This window comes from Somniosus microcephalus, chromosome 4 (genome assembly GCF_052327205.1).
Source record: "Somniosus microcephalus isolate GS21.2 chromosome 4, FLI_Smic_1.0, whole genome shotgun sequence".
NCBI classification, from domain to species: domain Eukaryota; kingdom Metazoa; phylum Chordata; class Chondrichthyes; order Squaliformes; family Somniosidae; genus Somniosus; species Somniosus microcephalus.
In genome coordinates, this window is record NC_140990.1 from 211,608,928 (window position 1) to 211,621,845 (window position 12,918).

The 12,918-nt window shown below is 44.9% G+C and overlaps 1 protein-coding gene across 1 annotated transcript in view; it reads right to left on the bottom strand.

Moving 5' to 3' along the window:
• The window catches only part of maip1 (matrix AAA peptidase interacting protein 1), a 42,366-nt gene that overhangs the window by 28,264 nt on the left and 1,184 nt on the right, over positions 1–12,918 (bottom strand). The window lies entirely within an intron of this gene.

Consider the following 12,918-nt stretch of genomic DNA (forward strand, 5'->3'; position numbering starts at 1 on the left):
AAAGGCTTGCTCACGTCCAAGGAAGTTTTGGCTCATTACAACCCATCACTGCCAATCAGACTGGCGTGCGATGCATCCCCTTACGGCGTAGGAGCGGTATTATCGCATAGATTCCCCGATGGCTCGGAACGGCTGATAGCTTTTGCGTCACGCTCATTGAACTCAGCTGAGCATAACTATGCCCAGATCGACAGGGAAGCACTCAGCCTGGTATGGGGAGTGAAGAAATTCAACCATTACCTACACGGACAAAAATTTACCTTGTTGACTGACCATCAACCCCTCGTCTCCATATTCAACCCTAAAAAGGGTGTTCCCATTATGACAGCGCAAAGGCTACAGAGGTGGTCCCTTTTCCTAGGGGCATACCAATATGACATAGAATACAAAGGATCAAAACAGCATGGGAATGCTGACGGTTTATCGCGCCTACCGTTGCCAACGGTAGAAGAGGCACCTACAGTGGACCCAGTGGAGATGTTCCACTCAACCATAGTGGAATGTCTACCAGTAACAAATTCTGCCATTGAAAAGGAAACGAGAAATGACCCGACTCTCTCACGAGTCTACGATTTAACGGTGAAGGGATGGCCAGCACATGGCGAACCACTGTTGCCAGCATTCTCGCAAAGAAGAGAACAGCTGTCAGTGAGCCGAGGAACCTTGATGTGTGGATCCAGAGTGGTGATTCCACCCAAACTCCAGGATAAAGTGCTAAAGGAGCTTCACGGGGGGCATCTGGGTGGAGTGAAAATGAAGAACCTAGCCAGAGCATTTGTGTGGTGGCCAGGTATCGATGGAGACATCGAAGAAATGACCAAGAGCTGCCTAGGATGCCAGAAGGTCCAAAACGCCGCACCACAAGCCCCTCTACATCCATGGGAGTGGCCCTCATCTCCATGGCAAAGGGTACACATTGACTTTGCTGGTCCATTTATGGACTCAATGTTCTTAATCGCGGTTGATGCACACTCCAAGTGGCCGGAGGTAATAAAGATGTCCTCCACCACCACGGAAAAAACCATCACAGTACTAAGGACCATATTTGCCAGGAATGGGCTGCCTGAACAGATCTGTTCTGATAATGGACCGCAATTTGTGTCCGAAGAATTCAGGAAGTTCTTAAAAAACAATGGGGTTAAGCACTACACGTCCGCCCCATACCATCCCGCCACCAATGGATTGGCTGAAAGGTTTGTCCAGACCTTCAAGAAGGCCATAAAGGCCATGGGTAATGAAGACATAAAACTTCAGCATAAGGTAGATAACTTCTTGTTTGCATACAGGAATGCAACACATGTGGTTACAAACCAAACTCCCGCCATGATGTTCTTCAATAGAAGCCGAAGATGCCGGCTGGATTTGATCAAGCCAAACATCAGAAGGGACGCCGAGAACCGGCAATTTCAAGGCATGAATGAAAGGCCAACTAGAACCTTCCAGATAGGTCAACAAGTTTTGGCCCGGGACTACCGTACCGAGAAATGGCAGCCTGGAACTATTTGCACACGACTAGGACCGCTGATGTATACCGTGGACATTGGAGAAAGCATAATAAGGCGCCATGCTGACCAGATCATAGAGTCATCCGAAAAGGGACAACCTATACCACAACTCTATACGCCTAATGATGAAGTAGAGATACCCATAGTATCTACCTCCGATCCGGTGATACTGGAACCAGATGAACCCCACACTGGCATTCAAGCCGAATCAGCCTTGCCAAAAGAACCTACTACACCACCAGAAACTACTACACCACCGAGGCATTATCCGGACCGAGTCAGGAAGCCTCCAGAGAGACTAACTTATAATTGATTAACTGCAGCAATGTGTAGATTATTGTTCTTGTAACATGTTAATTAATGATTACTTAAAAATATTATGTACTGGTTGTCTAAAAGGGGAGGAATTGTGGTGTATGTGCCTTTAAGAGCCCCCTGTGTACTGTAATGCCGGTAATGGCCACTCGGGCTATATAAGCCTGTATATTGTCCTGTATCTGTTAGTTCACCTCCAGACTTTGTTCAGTAAACACCTGTGAAACCAACTCCTGCCTTCTGTGTCTCTATTAACACACGGATACAACAGTATGTAACAAGGGTACTACAGTAATCATGGGTGACTTTAATCTACATATAGACTGGCTAAACCAAATTAGCAGTAATACTGTGGAAAATGAATTCCTGGAGCGTGTCCGAGATGGTTTTTTAGACCAGTACGTTGAGGAGCCAACTAGGGAACAGGCTATCCTAAATTGGGTATTGTGCAATGAGAAGGGGTTAATTAATAATCTTGTTGTGCAGGGTCCTTTAGGGAAAAGTGACCATAACATGATAGAATTCTTCATTAAGGTGGGAAGTGAAGTACAGTAGTCTAATCTGAAACTAGGGTCCTAAATCTAAACAAAGGAAATTACGAAGGTATGAGGCAGGAGTTGGCTATGATAGATTGGGGAGCTTCATTAAAAGGCATGACGGTGGATAGGCAATGGCTAACATTTAAGGAACGAATACATGAATTGCAACGATTATACATTCCTTTCTGGCTCAAAAACATAAAGGAAAAGTGGCCCAACCATGGCTAATGAAAGAAATTAAGGATAGTATTAGATCCAAAGAGGAGTCATATAGATCCAAAGAGGAGTCATATGAAGTTGCCAAAAAAAGTAGCAAGACTGAGGTTTGGGAGCAGTTTAGAATTCAGCAAAAAAAGGGACCAAGAGATTGATTAAGAGGGGAAAAATAGAGTATGAGAGTAAACTTGCAAGGAACATAAAAGCAGACTGTAAAAGCTTCTACAAATATGTAAAAAGAAAAAGATTAGTGAAGACAAATGTAGGTCCCTTACAGTCAGAAACGGGAGAATTTATAATAGGAAACAAGGAAATGGGAGAGCAATTAAACAAATACTTTGGTTCTGTCTTCACGGAAGAGGACACAAATAACTTTCCAGAAATGCTAGGGAACCAAGGGTCTAGTGAGAAGGAGGAATTAAAGGAAATTAGTATGTTAAAAAATAGTGCTGGAGAAATTAATGGGACTGAAAGCCGATAAATCCCCAGGGCCTGATAATCTGCATCCTAGAGTATTAAAAGAGGTAGCCGTGGAAATAGTGGATGCATTGGTTGTCATCTTCCAAAATTCTATAGATTATGGAACAGTTCCTGCAGATTGGAGGGTGGCAAATGTAACCCCACTATTTAAAAAAGGGAGAGAGCAAACAGGGAACTACAGCCTAACATCAATAGTAGGGGAAATGCTAGAGTCTATTATAAGGATGTGATAACAAGACACTTAGAAAATATCAACTGGAGTAGACAAAGTCAACATGATTTATGAAAGGGAAATGGTGTTTGACAAACCTACTGGAGTTTTTTTGAGGATGTAACTGGTAGAATAGATAAGGGAGAACCAGTGGATGTGGTGTATTTGGATTTTCTGAAGGCCTTTGATAAAGTCTCACATAAGAGGTTAGTGTGAAAATTGGGGGTAATATACTGGCATGAATTGAAAATTGGTTAACAGACAGGAAACAGAGAGTAGGAATAAATGGGTCTTTTTTGGGGTGGCAGGCAGTGACTAGTGGGGTACCACAGGGATCAGTGCTTGGGCCCCAGCTATTCACAATATATATCAATGATTTGGATGAGGGAACCAAATGTAATATTTCCAAGTTTGCTGACAACACGAAACTAGGTGGGATTGTGAGTTGTGAGGAGGATTCAAAGCGGCTTCAAGGCGATTTAGACAAGTTGAGTGAGTGGGCAAATACATGGCAGATGCAGTATAACGTGGATTAATGTGAAGTTATCCACTTGGCAGGAAAAACAGAAAGGCAGAGTATTATTTAAATGGTGATAGATTGGGAAATGTTGACGTACAAAGGGACCTGGGTGTCCTTGTATACCAGTCACTGAAAGCAAACATGCAGGTGCAGCAAGCAGTTAGGAAGGCAAATGGTATGTTGGCCTTCATTGCAAGAGGATTTGAGTACAGGAGGAAGGATGTCTTACTACAGTTATACAGAGCCTTGGTGAGACCACACCTGGAGTACTGTGTGCAGTTTTGGTCTCCTTACCCAAGAAAGGATATACTTGCCATAAAGGGAGTGCAGTGAAGGTTCACCAGACTGATTCCTGAGATGGCAGGACTGTCATGAGGAGAGATTGGGTCGACTAGGCCTGTATTCACGAGTTTAGAAGAATGAGAGGGGATCTCATTGAAACGTATAAAAGGACTAGACAGACTGGATGCAGGGAGGATGTTTCCCCTGTCGGGGGGGGGGGGGGGGGGGGGGGGGGGTCTAGTCGTGTCTCAGGATACAGGGTAGGACTGAGATGAGGAGAAATGTCTTCACTCAGAGGGTGGTGAACCTATGGAATTCTCTACCACAGAAGGCTGTGGAGGCCAAGTCACTGAATATATTTAAGAAGTAGATAGATTTCTAGACACAAAAGGCATCAAGGGGTATGGGGAGAGAGCGCGGGAATATGGTATTGAGATAGAGGATCAGCCATGATCATACTGAATGGTGGAGCAGGCTCAAAGGGCCTCCTCCTGCTCCTATTTTTCTATGTTTCTATTGAGCATGGGGATGTTCACGGAGCCTTCTCCTCCAGTTAGTTGTTTAATTGCCTACCATTCACGACTGGACATGGCAGGACTGCATAGCTTTGATCTGATCCACTGGTTGTGGGACTGCTTAGCTCTGTCTATAGCATGCTGCTTCTGCTGTTCAGCATGTGTTGTAGTTCACCAGGTTGGTACCTCATTTAGGTATGCCTGGTGCTGCTCCTGGCATGCTCTTCCGCACACCTCATTGAACCAAGGCTGGTTCCCTGGCTTGATGGTAATGGTAGAGTGAGGGAAAGCTATGCCATGAGGTTATAGATTGTGGTGGAATATAATTCTGCTGCTGATGGCCTCAAGAGCTGCTAGGTCTGTTCTGAATCTATCCCATTTAGCTCGATGGTAGTGCTACACAGCATGTTGTCCTCAGTGTGAAGACGGGACTTCGTCTCCACAAGGATTGGGTGATGGTCTGCGACAGGTAGATTGGCGAGGACAAGGTCAAGTAGGTTTTTCCCCTCGTGTTGGCTCTCGCAAGCCAAGTCTGGCAGATATGTCCTTCAAGACTTGGCCAGCTCAGTGGTGCTACATTGAAGTCCCCCACCTAGAGGTACATGCTGTGCCCTAGCTGCCTTCAGTGTTTCATCCAAGTTGTGTTCAACATGGAGGAGCACTGATTCATCAGCTGTGGGAGGGCAGTAGGTGGTAATCAGCAGGAGGTTTCCTTGCCCATGTTTGACCTGATGTAAACTAAAATGGCAGGGGGTTGGGAACCTGAGCAGGGAGACAGAGGAAAGGGAAACAAGGATAAAAGCAAAAGATAGGAAGGAGAAAAACAAAAAAGTGGCAGTCAGAGAAATCAACGGTTTAAATCAAACATGGCCACAGTAAATAATAATTCTAATAGGTCTAAGAGCATTAAAAAAACAAGCCTAAAGGCTTTGTGTCTTAATGCAAGGAGCATTTGTAATAAGGTGGATGAATTGGCTGCGCAAATAGAAGTAAACAAATACGATTTGGTTGGGATTACGGAAACGTGGCTCAAGGAAGGCCAGGACTGGGAACTCAACATCCAGGGGTATTCGATATTCAGGAAAGATAGGCAAAAAGGAAAGGGAGGTGGGGTAGCATTACTGGTTAAAGAAGGGATTAACACAATTGTAATGAAGGATATTAGCTCTGATGAGGTGGAATCTGTATGGGTAGAATTGAGAAATACTAAGGGGAAAAAAACGTTAGTGGGAGTGGTTTATAGACCTCCAAACAGTAAGGCAGAGGTTGGGGATGGCATTAAAAGAGAAATTAAAGAAGCGTGCAATAAGGGCACAGCAGTCATCATGGGTGACTTTAATCTACATATAGATTGGGCCAAGCAAATGAGTAACAATACTGTGGAGGAGGAATTCCTGGAGTGTTTACAGGATGGTTTCCTGGACCAATATGTCAAGGAACCAACCAGAGATCAGGCCATCTTAGACTGGGTATTATGTAATGAGAAAGGATTAATTAGCAATCTTGTTGTAAGAGGCCCCTTGGGTCAGAGCGATCATAATATGATCGAATTCTTCATTAAGATGGAGAATGAAGTAGTTGACTCGGAGACTAGGGTCCTCAATTTAAATAAAGGAAACTATGATGGTCTGAGGAGCGAGTTGGGTAGGATTGATTGGGGAATGGCACTCAAAGGGTTGACGGTGGATAGGCAATGGCAAACATTCAAAGACCGAATGGATGAACTACAGAATTTGTTCATCCCAGTTTGGCATAAAAATAAAACAAAAAAGGTGACCCAACCGTGGCTAACAAGGGAAATTAGGGATAGCATAAGGTCCAAGGAGAGGGCATATAAATTGGCCAGAAAAAGCAATAATCCTGAGGATTGGGAGCAGTTTAGGATTCAACAAAGGAGGACAAAGGGATTAATTAAGAAAGGGAAAATAGAATATGAGAGTAAGCTATCAGGCAACATAAAAACTGACTGTAAAAGCTTTTATAGATATGTGAAGAGAAAAAGATTGGTGAAGTCAAGTGTAGGTCCCTTGCAGTCAGAATCGGGGGAATTTATAAAGGGGAACAAAGAAATGGCTGACCAACTAAATACATATTTTGGTTCTGTCTTCACAAAGGAGGACACAAATAACCTCCCAGAGATGCCAGGGAACATAGGGTCTAATGAAGGGTGGAACTGAAAGAAATCAGTATTTACATAGATACATAGATACATAGAAGATAGGAGCAGGAGTAGGCCATTCGGCCCTTCGTGCCTGCTCCGCCATTTAATGAGATCATGGCTGATCCTTTAATTCAGTATCCCGTCCCCGCCTTCTCTCCGTAACCCTTAACCCCTTTTGCCCGTAGAAATATATCTAATTCCCTCTTAAATATATTTAATGAGCTGGCGTACACTGCCCTCTGTGGCAATGAGTTCCACAGGTTCACCACTCTCTGAGTGAAGAAATTCCCCCTCATCTCTGTCCTAAATGGTTTAGCCCTTATCCTTAAATTATGTCCTCTAGTTCTGTTTTCACCCGCCAAGGGAAACATTCCTTCTGCATCCAGTCTGTCTAGACCTGTCAGAATTTTATACACTTCTATGAGGTCCCCTCTCAATCTTCTAAACTCCAGTGTGTACATCCCTAAACTACATAGTCTCTCCTCATAGGTCATTCCCGCCATTCCTGGTATCAGCCTGGTGAATCGCCGCTGCACCCCCTCCATGGCAAGAACATCCTTCCTCAGATGAGGCGACCAAAACTGTACACAGTACTCGAGGTGTGGTCTCACCAGTGCCCTGTACAGCTGCAGCAAGGTATCCCTGTTCCTGTATTCTAACCCTTTTGCTATGAAGGCCAGCATACCGTTTGCCTTCTTGACCGCCTGTTGCACCTGCATGCTCGCCTTCAGTGACTGGTGTACAAGAACACCCAGGTCTCTCTGTACTTCCCCCTCTCCCAATCTATTGCCATTTAAATAATAATTTGCCCTCCCGTTCCTGCACCCAAGGTGGATAACTTCGCACTTGTCCACATTATAGTGCATCTGCCATTTATCCGCCCAATCGCCCAGTCTGTCCAAATCGCTCTGGAGCTTCCTGGTCTCTTCCTCTGAGCCCACCCCACCTCCTAGTTTAGTGTCGTCTGCAAATTTGGAAATGCTGCATCCGACTCCCTGATCCAGGTCATTAATGTAAATTGTGAACAGCTGGGGGCCCAGGACAGATCCCTGTGGTACCCCACTTGTTACTGCCTGCCATTCAGAAAATGAGCCGTTTATTCCAACTCTCTGTTTTCTATCTGACAGCCAGTTCCCTATCCACGCCAAAACTTTCCCCTTTATCCCATGAGCCTCAATTTTCCATGCTAATCTTTTATGTGGGACCTTATCGAAGGCCTTTTGGAAGTCCAGGTACACCACATCTACTGGCTCTCCCCCATCTATTCTACCAGTTACTCCCTCAAAAAATTCCAATAGATTAGTCAAGCACGATTTACCCTTTGTAAATCCATGTTGACTCTGTCCTATCCTGTCCCCATTTGCTAAGTGCTCCGCTATTTCATCCTTAATGATGGACTCCAGCATTTTGCCCACAACTGATGTAAGGCTTACAGGTCTGTAATTACCTGCTTTTTCCCTACCCCCCTTTTTGAATAGTGGGGTAACGTTAGCTACCCTCCAATCCATCGGCACTGTTCCCGAGTCTAATGAATTCTGAAAAATCATCCTTAGTGCATCCGCTATCTCTAGGGCCACCTCCTTCAGTACCCTAGGATGCATGTTATCAGGCCCTGGGGATTTGTCCACCTTCAATCCCTTTAGCTTCCTTAACACCATATCCTTAGAGATATTGATTTGCGTCAGTTCCTCCTTTGCCAATGTCCCTATTTTTCCCGATATCCCAGGGAGGTTTTTTGTGTCTTCCTTCGTAAAGACTGACCCAAAGTATGCATTTAGTTGATCTGCCATTTCCTTATTTCCCATTATATATTCCCCCGTATCTGACTGCAATGGACCAACTTTGGTTTTCACCAGTCTTTTCCTTTTGATATATTTATAAAAGCTTTTGGAGTTAGTTTTTATATTTTCCGCCAGCTTGTTTTCGTAAGCTATTTTGCCCCTCTTGATCATGCCCTTTGCCCTCCTTTGCTCTATCTTAAACTGTTCCCAATCTTCCGCTCTGGCGCTTTTTTTGGCTATTTTATACGCCCTATCTTTGGATTTTATGCTGTCTCTAATTTCCCCTGTTATCCACGGTTGAGTCACCTTTTTAGATTTCCTTTTATGCCAGATTGGTATAAACAATTTTTGCAATTTTGTCATTCTATCTTTAAATGTTTGCCATTGTTTATCTACCTCCAGTCCTCTCAGGAACGTTGTCCAATCAGACCTACTCAGTTCCCGTCTCATGGCATCATAATTCCCCTTGTTTAAATTCAGGACCTTAGTCTCTGAGTCAATTTCTTCGCTCTCCATTTCGAGTGAGAAATCGATCATGTTATGATCGCTCTGACCCAAGGGTCCCCGTACAACAAGATTACTGATTAGTCCCTTCTCATTGCACAGTACCCAGTCCAATATAGCCTGTTCCCGAGTTGGTTCCTCGACATATTGATCCAGATAACCATCCCTTAAACACTCAAGGAATTCCTCCTCCTCATTATTTTTACTGATTAGGCTAGTCCAATCTATATGTAAGTTAAAGTCACCTATGATGACAGCTGTGCTCTTATTGCACGCTTCTCTAATTTCCCTCGTGATGCCCTCCCTAACCTCTATTTTACTATTTGGAGGCCTATATACCACTCCTATTAATGTTTTTCGCCCCTCGCTATTTCTTAGCTCCACCCATATAGATTCTGTATTAACTGAGTTAATATCCTTCCTTTCAATTGCATTTATCCCCTCTTTTACTAGCAATGCTACCCCTCCTCCCTTTCTTTTTTGTCGATCCTTCCTAAATACTGAATACCCCTGTATGTTAAGCTCCCAGCCCTGCTCACCCTGCAACCATGTTTCCGTAATCCCAATTAGATCATAATTATTAACCTCTATTTCCACAGCTAATTCATCTACCTTGTTCCTGATGCTTCTCGCATTAAGGTATAAAACCCTCAGGCTTTTTTTATGCTCACATTTTTTATGAATTAGTTTGGCCCTTTGTTTTTTGTTCCTCACCCTTTTACCATTTATTTCTGTCTGCCTTTCACTTTCCTCTATTTCACTACATAGGTTTCTAGCCCCCTGCCATACTAGTTTAAATGCTCCCGAACTGCTTTATCAAAAATTACCCCGAGAACATCAGTTCCATCTCTGCACAGGTGTAGACCGTCCCTTTTGTATAGGTCACACCTACCACAAAACTGGTTCCAATGCCTCAAAAATTTAAAACCCTCCCTCTTACACCACTGCTCAAGCCACGTATTTAGCCTAACTATCCTGTTCTCTGTACTCTTACTAGCACGTGGCACTGGTAGTAATCCAGAGATTACTACCTTCGAGGTCCTACTTTTTAGCTTGGCTCCTAACTCCCTAAATTCTACTTGTAGGACCTCTTCCCTTTTTTTAGCTACGTCGTTGGTACCAACATGTATCACGACAACTGGCTGTTCCCCCTCCCCCTCCAGAATGTTCTGCACCCGCGCCGAGACATCCTTGACCCTTGCACCAGGGAGGCAACATACCATCCTGGAGTCTCGGTCGCGACCACAGAAACCCCTATCTATTCCCCTTACAATCGAATCCCCTATTACTATAGCCCTGCCACTCTTTTTCCCTCCCTTCTTTGCAACAGAGCCAGTCATGGTGCCATGAGCCTGGCTGCTGGTGCCTTCCCCCGATGCGTCACCCCCCCCGACAACAGTACCTAAGACGGTGAACCTGTTGCTAAGGGAGACAACCCCAGGGGATTTCTGCACTACCTTCCTGCCCTTGCTCTGCCTTTTGGTCACCCATGTACTGTCTACGCTGGCCTTAACCTGCGGTGTGACCAACTCACTAAATGTGCTATCCACACCCCTCTCAGAATCGTGGATGCTCCAAAGTGAGTCCATCTGCAGCTCAAGGGCCGTCATGCGGTCCCACATGAGCTGCAGCTGGACACACTTCCCGCACACATAGTCGTCAGGGACACAGGAAGCGTCCCTGATTTCCCACATGTTACAGGAGGAGCATGACACAGGTCCGAGCTCTACTGCCATGACTTAACCCTTATATTACTTTTTAATTTTCTAGTTTTAGTTTATTTATCGACTTTTGTTTTCCCGAAGCTTACTTAGACCAATGTATACTGTACTCCTCTTATTCCTTTTTAAACTAACCAAATCCCACTAGTATTTGTAGGGAAATGGTGTTAGGAAAATTGATGGGACTGAAGGCCGATAAATCCCCAGGGCCTGATAATCTACATCCATGGGTACTTAAGGAAGTGGCCCTAGAAATAGTAGATGCATTGCTGGTCATCTTTCAGAACTCGATAGACTCTGGAACGGTACCCATGGATTGGCGGGTAGCTAATGTTACCCCACTATTCAAAAAAAGGTGGTAGAGAAAAGGCGGGGAATTATAGACCGGTAAGCTTGACATCGGTAGTGGGGAAAATGCTAGAGTCCATTATAAAAGATGTAATAGCAGAGCACTTGGAAAGCAGTGACTGGATCGGACAAAGTCAACATGGATTTACAAAAGGTAAATCATGCTTGACTAATCTACTGGAATTTTTTGAGGATGTAACTGGTAAAATAGATAAGGGAGAACCAGTGGATGTGGTGTATTTGGACTTTCAGAAGGCTTTCGATAAGGTCCCGCATAAGAGATTAGCGTGCAAAATTAAGGCACATGGGATTGAGGGCAAGGTATTGACTTGGATAGAGAACTGGTTGGCGGACAGAAAGCAAAGAGTTGGAATAAACGGGTCATTTTCCGAGTGGCAGGCAGTGACTAGTGGGGTACCGCAAGGATCGGTCCTAGGACCCCAGCTGTTCACAATATATATTAATGATCTGGACGAGGGAATTGGATGTAATATCTCCAAATTTGCAGACGACACAAAGCTGGGTGGGAGGGTATGCTGTGAGGAGGATGTCGTGAAACTCCAGCACGATTTGGACAGGTTGGGTGATTGGGCAGAAACATGGCAAATGCACTATAATGTGGATAAATGTGAGGTTATCCACTTTGGTGGCAAAAACAGGAAGGCAGATTATTATTTGAATGGTAATAGATTGGGAGAAGGGGAAGTGCAAAGAGACCTGGGTGTTCTTGTACACCAGTCGCTGAAGGTAAGCATGCAGGTGCAGCAGGCGGTTAAGGCGGCAAATGGTATGTTGGCCTTCGTAGCAAGAGGGTTCGAGTACAAGAACAAGGATGTCTTTCTGCAGTTGTACAGGGCCTTGGTGAGACCACACCTTGAGTATTGTGTGCAGTTTTGGTCGCCTTACCTGAGGAAGGACGTTCTTGCCATGGAAGGAGTGCAGCGAAGATTCAACAGACTGATGCCTGGGATGACGTATGAGAGATTGTCTCGATTGGGCTTATACTCACTGGAGTTTAGAAGATTGAGAGAGGATCTCATCGAAACCTATAAAATTCTGTCAGGCCTGGACAGACTAGATGCAGGAAGGATGTTTCTGGTGGCCGGGGAGTCCAGAACCAGGGTTCATAGTCTAAGGATAAGGGGTAAGCCATTTAGGACTGAAATGAGGAGGAATTTCTTCACCCAGAGAGTGGTGAACCTGTGGAATTCTCTGCCACAGAGGGCGGTGGAGGCCAGTTCATTAAGTATATTCAAGAAAGAGTTGGATATATTTCTTAAGGCTAACGGGATCAAGGGATATGGGGAGAAGGCAGGGACCGGGTACTGAATTTGGATGATCAGCCATGATCTGATTGAATGGCGGAGCAGGCGCGAAGGGCCGAATGGCCTACTCCTGCTCCTATCTTCTATGTATCTATGTATCTATAAGACTTCATGGGGTCCACAGTCAATGTTGAGACTCCCAGGGCCACTCCCTCCCGATTATACCATTGGGATGCCACCTCTGGAGGCCGGTGGGACAGGACATACCCAGGGATGGTGATGGAGGAGTCCAGGATGGTGGCTGAAAGGTATGATTCTCTAAGTATGTTGCTTCACTCGTCTGTGGGACAGCGCTCCCAATTTTGGCACAAGTCCCCAGATGTTAGTGAGGAGGACTTTGCAGGGTATGCCTTGGTCGTGTCCAAATCTGGTGCCGGGTGGTCCATCTGGTTTTCTTATTATGCTTTGTCGTAGCAGTTTGGTACAACTGAGTGGCTTGCAAGTCCATTCCAAGGGGCAAGAGTCAACCACATTATTGTGGGTCTCGAGTCACAT